Source organism: Marmota marmota, unplaced genomic scaffold, assembly GCF_001458135.2.
Source record: "Marmota marmota marmota unplaced genomic scaffold, marMar, whole genome shotgun sequence".
Taxonomy (NCBI): domain Eukaryota; kingdom Metazoa; phylum Chordata; class Mammalia; order Rodentia; family Sciuridae; genus Marmota; species Marmota marmota.
In genome coordinates, this window is record NW_026000037.1 from 14,660,665 (window position 1) to 14,669,628 (window position 8,964).

At 35.1% G+C, this 8,964-nt stretch overlaps 1 protein-coding gene across 7 annotated transcripts in view; it reads right to left on the bottom strand.

Moving 5' to 3' along the window:
* Nucleotides 1-8,964, bottom strand: part of Elf2 (E74 like ETS transcription factor 2) — a 67,818-nt gene that overhangs the window by 56,192 nt on the left and 2,662 nt on the right. The window lies entirely within an intron of this gene.

The following is an 8,964-nucleotide window of genomic DNA, read 5'->3' on the forward strand; positions in this document are numbered from 1 at the left end:
GAGGGGGGGAGAGAGAGAGAGAGAGAGAGAGAGAGAGAAGTTTAATATTTATTTTTTAGTTATCGGCGGACACAACATCTTTGTTTTGTATGTGGTGCTGAGGATTGAACCCTGGCCGCACACATGCCAGGCGAGCGCGCTACTGCTTAAGCCACATCCCCAGCCCGCCTCTAATTTTTAAACATGAACCCTTCCATGACTTCTGCTCAAGTCATTTTGTAGTCTCTGCATCTATCCAGATCTTTTTCAGCTACTGAAACTTTTCATCTATTCCAGGGAGTTGCCGTAATCCCCACTCTGAATCAATTTTTCATCCAAATACTTTTAGAACAAGTTGTTTACCTAATATCATCATTGTTCATTGTACTATATTATAATTATTTACATATCCAACTCCTTGACTAAATAGCAGGATATCTGAGAGCAAAAGTCTTATCTTAGCCAATGTTTACATCCTCCTCAACAGTATGCACTTCACATAAAGTAGCACTTAAGTATTTCTAGCTTGGTTCACAGAACCATAAAACTCAACAATTTTTAACCTTAACAGGTATTCACAAAGTCAACATTTGCTATTTAATAACAAGAAGTAACTTCATGAGCTTTTTCTCCACCAAATGATAAGAGAGGCCCACTACATGCAGATTTGCAGATAATCAATGCCTTATATTGTATAGAGGAGCTATTTTTATTGGAAAATGTGGGAAGAAGAGGAAGGAATCAAGAATTCTTGCTTTAAAATAAAACAATAAAAAGTAACACATCCAGTTGCTATTCTACCCGGGATTACTTTGCTTAAGTCATCAAAATATGAAATAATTGAAATGCATGAAATCCAGATTCAGTTGGTCTTGACACAAACTAATTCTCTAGAAGCTATGATTTACAAAATCAGCAAAGAAAATACAGGCTACCCAATTAGTCTAAATTCCAGATGAACAACGCACCATGTAATACTTTGGGCAAGTAAAGTAAAATGTTACCTGTTATTTATCTGAAATTCAAATTTAACTGGATGTCCCGCATTTTGTCTGGCAACCTTACGATAAGTTCTAACAGCGACTTGAAAACTTCCATTCAAGGAGATTCTTAGTTTAAAGAGGAAGGATAAAGGTGTATGTGTACTGACACATGCCTGAAACCCCAGCATTTAGGAAAGCTGAGGCAAGAGGATCACCCATTCAAAGCCAGCCTGGAGGCCACCCTTGGCAACATAGCAAAATTCTATCTCAAAATACAAAAATGAAAAGAAGGCTAGGCATGAGGCTCAGTGGTAGAGTACCCCTGGGTTCAATCATTGGTCTCTCTCTCACACACACACACATACACACACTCATAAAAGGGCAAGATAAGCACCAAACTGACATATTTACCTAAAAAGTGCTTTTATATGCACTTAGTCATTGTTCCTAGGTATTAAAAAGTTTACAAAAACAAATATAATAAAATGGCTGAAAACCGTGGTAATTGCAAATAATCTTTTCATCACTGTATTAATAAGCAGACATGAAATTACAGAGTATGTAAAGAATACATAAATTTGTTTCACATTTTTTCTTTTGTGGTAAAGTAAAGCCACCTTCAAAAGCCTTATCAAAATTTAAACACAAAGCATGGCAGATTTGAGGGAAACTAATCCCCCTACCTCCCACTGTTGACCCCTAGAAGTCATTTCAAATAAATACATCACTAACTTGCTATGCAAACCCAGTTTTAAGACCCCTCACCCTAGGTATTCACAATGCTAAAAAAGAGTCTAAACAATAAACAATGACAAAAAAATTCATCAGAAAGAGACTGAATAGGGCTGGGGATATAGCTCAGTTGGTAGTGTGCTTGCCTCACATGCACAAGACCCTGGGTTCAATCCCAAGCACCACAAAAAAAAAAAAAGAGAGAGAGAGAGACTGAATAAATAGACATATCTATACAATGAGAGATACATAGGAAATAAGTTAAGGCAGATATCCATATATTGGCATGGAAAACTATGCATGATGTAAAGAACTCAGGGAGGGGGATGGGCTGCTGGATAGTACTACTGTATAATTGCACTTCTATAGAAGTGGTTTATATATACATTACAAAGTTTAGAATAATATACCTCAAGCTAAATCTTGTGGGAAAGAGGTGAGCAGACAAAAGATGGTATTTCATTTTCTTAGTATATCTGTGTTTACTATTTTTTTAAAATATTTGTTGATTGACCTTTATTTATTTATTTATATGTGGTGCTGAGGCAGTATGCCTCAGGTATGCCAGGCAAGCGCTCTACCGCTAAGCCATAACCGCAGCCCTACTATTTTTTTTTAATATTTATTTTTAGTTATAGGTGAACACGATATCTTTATTTTATTTTTACGTGGTACTGAGGATCGAACCCAGTGCCTCATGCACGTTAGGTGAGCGCTCTTCCTCTGAGCCACAACCCCAGCCCCAGAAGTTTACTATTTTTTTCAATGAGAAACTAAGAAGAAAAATCAAAATACTTATACTTTTTCATTTAAAAGTAACAATTAGAACAGTAATAAAAACTTTAAACCAATAAGAAATAACTTGAAAATTCTAAGAAATACCATCTGTATAACACAAAACTGAATTCACTCAACAGATAAGAGTCTTTTTTTAAATTTAAATCTTATTTTTAATCAACTTTATCCAGCCATATTTATGTAAATAAAATTCACCCATCTTAAGTGTACAGTCCTACGAATTTTCACAAATGCAGATATCCTTGTAACTACTGTTACAATTAAGAAATACAGCATGCCAGAAAGTTCCTTTGTACCCCTAAATCAGGCAGCACCCCCAAACACACAGGTTAGGCAACCATCAGTCTAGTCTACATCTGTAGATTTCTATCCTTACAGTTCTGCTTTCTCTAAAATTTCATATTGGAATCAACAATTTGTCCTCTTTTATGTCTGATTTTTTTTTTTCCTAGTACTCTTTTATGTCCTCTTTTATGTCTGATTTTTTTTTTTTTCCTAGTGACTGAACCTGTGGCCACTCTACCACTGACCCCTATCCCCAGCCCTTTTTACATTTTTAGACAGAGTCTAAGTTGCTCAGGCTGGCTTCAAATTTGCGATACTCCTGCCTTGGCCTCCCAAGCAGCTTGGTCCAATTCCTCAAAAAATTATATTTATATGTTTTTGTCTGTGTCCATAGATGATTTCTTTTTATTTCTGAAAATTCCACTGTAGCTAAACCAATTTTTTATCCATTTACCTACCTTCCTATGGTTACAATGGCTATAAACTTTCGTGCTCTTCCCTTCCCTCCCATTTGATATTTACCTAGGTGTCTAATTATGAGATCATGTTAATTATACAGTTAATTTTATTTATCTACTTATTTTGGTACAGGGATTGAACCCAGGAGTGCTTATCCACTGAGCCACATCCCCAGCCCCTTTTCATTTTTTTAATTTGAAACAGGGTCTCACTGAGTTGCTAAGCGCCTCACTAAGTTGCTGAGGCTGGTCTTGAAGTTGTGATCCTCTAGCCTTAGCCTCCCAAGTCACAGGATTATAAGCGTGTGCCTCCATGCCCGACTTGTACAGTTAATTTTAAAAGGACTCTGAAATTATTTTCCAAGTGGTTACATTATACAATCCCATTAACAATGTATGAGAGTTCTAGCTGCTCTATATCCTTCCCAACATATGGTTTTACTCTGTAATTATCTTAATTTTGTGTAAGTTTGTAGTAGGATCTCTTTGTAATTTTAATTTGCCTTTTTTTGACGGCTAATAATACCGGGCATTTTAATAAGTGCTTACTGGTCATTTGTTTAATTATCTATTCAACTCTTTGGTCTACTTTAATGGGTTGTCTTATTATTTTTTATTTTCTGAATATATTGTTTAGTTTAAACATTTTAAGTTTGTCCCTCAAAGATGTAATGGATGCTTGGTTATCAGGGTGGCAGTGTTAAACTGGGATGTTTTTTAGGCCCTGTAGTTATTATTCTTGTCAGGACTTACGGTAGTTTTTATGGAACCCTGAGGGAGTTATAAAATTGAGCCTTGCCCTTCTTGGCCACAATGGGTTCCTGTCTCACTAGGTGATGTCTCTCTCCTGCATGCACTCCCATCAGTATGACGCCATCTACTATAAGACCTCCACCAAAGTTGAACAGAAATTGGCAACCTCCAGAACTGTGAGCTAAATAAACTTCCTTTCTTTATGAAGTACTTAGACTAGAAATTTATTATAGTAACATAAAATGAACTCATACAAAGTCTGTTTTCAGTATATGTATTCAATATTTTCTTCCAATTATTGGTTTTCCTTTTCATTTTCACAATAAAAATTTTTTTTTGGTGATGCTGGGGATTGAACCCAGGGCCTTGTGCATGCAAGGCAAGCACTCTACCCAAGAGAGATACATCCCCAGCCCACAACAGAAATTTTTTAAAGAGCAGAAATTTTTTATTTTAATAAAGTTCAATTTATCATTCATTCCCTTTCATGTTTTTGTGTTTAAGAAATTATTGCCTATTTCAAGACTGAAAAAATTTTCTCCTGTATTTTCTTCCAGAAGTTTTTATAGTTCAGCTTTTATAAATCCATAATCAATTTTGAGTTATTCGTCGTGTACAATGTTGAGAAAGGATTGTGATTTATTTGCATATGGATAATTAATTGTTGCACCATCGTTTGTTAAAAAGCCTATCTTTTCTCCATTTAATTATATTATTCCACTTAGTTCCATTACTGAATATCAAGCAGCTTGTATGTGTAGGCCTATATTATGCTCCACTGATCCACATCTTTTGGTACCCCTGTACCATACCATCTCAATCAGTGGTGCTTTTAGTAAGTCTTCAAGTCAGATATATAAGCCTTTCAACTTTGTCCTTAAGCACAGTAGCTAAGTACTGCTTTAGTTAAATCCCTCAAATTTTTTAATTCATCCCTCAAATCTGGATAGTTCTCATTTTCTAATCTTCTTTCTTGTGGTTTATTCCTTTTTTTTTTTTGGTACTAGGGATTGAACCCAGGGGCACTTAACCACTGATCCACATCCCTAGCCCTTTTTGTTTCGTTTTGAGACAGGGTCTTGCCAAGTTGCTTAAGGCCTTACTAAATTGCTGAAACTGGCTTTGAACTCATGATCCTCCTGCCTCAGCCTCCAAGTTGTTAGAATTACAGGCATGCACTACCACGCCTGGCCCATGATTTATACTTTAACTCATGAGATACATAAAGTTAACTACTTAATATCCAAATAGTCAAAGATTTTTGCAAATATTTTTCTGTTGCTAATTTCTATTTAAATTCCCTTTGGGTCAGATAATTTTCTCCATATCATTTCAATCACTGAGATTTGTTTTATAGCCAACGTATATTGGTTAATTGACCATGTAAGCTTGAAATAAATGTGTATTCCTGCTACAGTTGGGCAGAGTCCACAAATATCGAATAGATGAAGTAAGATGATAATGTCATTCAAATCTTCTAAAGCCTTATTGACTTTGTGTATATTTATTCTATCAATTACAGAGAAAGGTATGCTGCAATATAATCAACTAATATGTGGATTTATCTATTTTTTATTTCTGTTTGGTCAGTTCATGCTTAAAGATTCTTTTATTATTTATGATAAATTCATTATCCCTGGTAGTGAAATCCATCTTTTTTAATGATTAATATTTATATAATATGTATCTATTTCTATACTTTTACATTTTTGGTGGTACTGAGGGTTGAACCTAAGGGTGTTCTACCACTGAGCTGCATCTCCAGCCCCTTTTGAAATTTTACTTTGGAGACAGAGTCTGGCTAAGTTGCTGAGGTTGGCTTAGAACTTATAATTCTCCTTGCCTCATCCTCCTGAGTTGCTGGGATTACAGGCGTGTGCCACTGCATACTGCTTTATTCTTTTACTTTTAAACAGTTGTTATTCTTAAAATGAATTTCTTATATGAATCATAAATAGCTTTTTTATAAATGGCTTTTTTATAAAACCCAATCTGATATTTACCTTTTGACTGGAATATTTAGAATATTTACATTTAGTATCAATAAAACTGGGTTTAAATCTACCACCTTGTTCTTTGTTCACTGAACTGAGTGTTTTTTGGTACCAATTTCATTTCAAACCTTGTTTCTTTGCTTTATTTCTTAGTGGTTGCTTTAGATTTTACATTATGCTTCCCAACTTATCAGCTGACCTACAAATAACATGCTACTTTATGTTTAATAAAAATTATAATAGTATCCAATTCTCTCCTCTCAATCTTTCAGTCTACTGTAATATATTTACTTCTTCACATTATAAACTCCATTGTTTTTATTTTTGCCTTGAATAATTAACTTTTTCAAAAAAATAAAAATCATTTTATACACTTAAAAATGTTAGGGTCAATACCATATTGAGTGTTTTTACTACAATAAACATTTTTTAAAATATTTTTATTATTTATTTATTTATTAAAGTTCTGGTTGGACACAATACCTTTATTTTATTTATTTATTTTTATGTTGTACTAAGGATTGAACCCAGCACCTCACACGTGCTAGGCAAGTGCTATACTGCTGAGCCACAACCCCAGCCCCTACAATAAACATTTCTAATTGATTTTTCCAAAGAATTTTAAATTTGCCCACACATAAACCATTTCTCCAGTGCTTTTCATTCCTTTGTGTAGATCCAAGTTTCCAGATGGTATCATTTACCTTCTGCCTAAAGAACTTATTTTAAACATTTCTTGTAGGATAAATATGTTGGCAATAAATTCTCTCAGATTTTGTTTTGGGAAAAAAATCCTTGAAAAGAGTTTTCTTCTGGATACATAATTGTAGGTTGACAGTTTTATTTCTACAGCATTTTAAAGGTATCATTATCCTCTGACTTGCACAGTTTCAGCAAAGATATCTGTAGTGATTACCTTAGTTCTTCTTCTTTTTCCTATAAGTTTATTTTATTTGTTTTTTCATGCAGAGCTGAGAATCAAACCCAGTGCCTTACACATGCTACGCAAGCACTCTGCCACTGCGCCACAACCCCAGTCCAATAGGTCTATTCTTTTAATCAAGTTGGGGAAATGTATGATCATTATTTCTTCATGTATTTTCTTTGGTTCCCCTCTTCTCTCACTTTGGGATTCAGATTACATGCATCTTAAGACAGCCTGATGTCCCAGATTATGAACATAGAGTCTCTATTCCTTCTTTCAGGGGGCTACTGGGGATTGAACCTAGGGTTACTTAACCACTGAGTCACACCTCTAGCTTTTTTAAATATTTTATTTAGAGACAGGGTCTTGCTAAATTGCTTAGGTTGGCTTTAAATTTTCGATCCTCCTGCCTCAGCCTCCTGAGCTGCTGGGCTTACAGACGTGCAACACCACTGCTAGCTACTGTTCCTTTATTTGATATTTTCCTCTTCTTTTCTCTTTGATTTGTTAATGTAGTTTCCATGGCTATCTTCAAATTTACTGATCTCTTCTTTCTTTTATGGTACCTAAGCTATTTTTAATCCTATCTAATAATTTTTTTTCAGACAGTATGTATTTCATCTCTAGAAGTTTTATTTGGTTCTTTCATGAAAACTTTACATTGTTAAGTGATGCATTTTGGTGTCTGCTAAGTGTCATGACAAATATTTATGGATCAACTTTTTGAGGGGAAGGAGGAGCTGGGCATCAAATCCAAGGCCTCGTGCATACTAGACAAGTGCTCTACCACTGATTTACATCCCCAACCCCTACATCAACTTTTGAGGCCTATTTTTAAACCTTTAAGGCAAGTTTGGACTATCCTTAATTCTAGAGCTAGGTTAGTCCGACAAAGCCCTTCTGGAATCTCTAACAAATGCCCTGGGGCATTCAACAAGGACTCCCAGGCCTGAGGAATTTCAAATTTTTTAGTAAATTACTGGAATTATGCCTTTTTGGTCATTCTTTACCTGGCCTCATGGTGTTTCCTATATCTCAACAAATGAGCAATAAGCCAAAGGATGAGTGGAGCCCAAGGCAGTGTTCTGTTGCTTCTCTGGGAGGACTTTTTTCCTTTTGGATACGCTACTCCTCTAATGAGTCACTTTAGCCTCTCCAAATTTTCATTTTTGTTTCCTTATTTGAGTGAGACAGTTACAATCTGCTTTGGTCCCTTTTCCCGACACAGTAGCCCGGAAAGTGGCAGTAAGCCAGTTTAATCACAGAGACGCCCTTCTCTCAGGAAGCACAGTTCAATACTGCCAGCTGTTTCCAAACTATGGTTTCATATGCTTTCATATGCTATTCTGCTAGTTGTTTATGTTGGCCTCCGTTATTCCATCATAATCTAAAGTGTAAAAACTCCTAATATGTTTCTCTGATGTACAGTAAATGATCAATTAATACTTGTCAAAGAACAAATGAATGAATTAAGCATGCACATAGATAGTCTATGTGTACATACTATCTATGGACATATGCACATAGATAGGAAAAAACAAATTGATTGTGGGAATAAAGTATGTTCTACAGCTGTGGCTTCTCTTAATAGGCTTTGAACCAGTTTTAGATTCAAATACAACAAAGGGAACATTTAGGAGTCAGCAAGTCCACTAACATTTTATCCCCTTCCCACTGAATGTGTCCATCACAGATCTGGAACTTGGAAGACCCAACAAACACAAAGCAAGCAACTAAAAGAATCCAGAGTCCAAAATATACACCTCCAATATCCTAACTTGTTTCTCAAGCATGCCATTATACCATTAAGTTGGTACCAAACATTAACAATAGCATCTTTCACAAAAAATAGAGAAAAGAAACTTTTAGGAAAACTATTCATTTTCTTACCTCCTCTCTAACCAAATACGGATCCATTATTATGACAGTGCTATTTTATTATGACTTAGTGCTCTTCCAATATTCAGTTTTCACTGAACAGTGAGAATAGAAGCCAAGACCTAAAAGTCTATATTTTTAACTCACATCTTTTTTTTTTTTTTTTTTTTTTGGCGGTG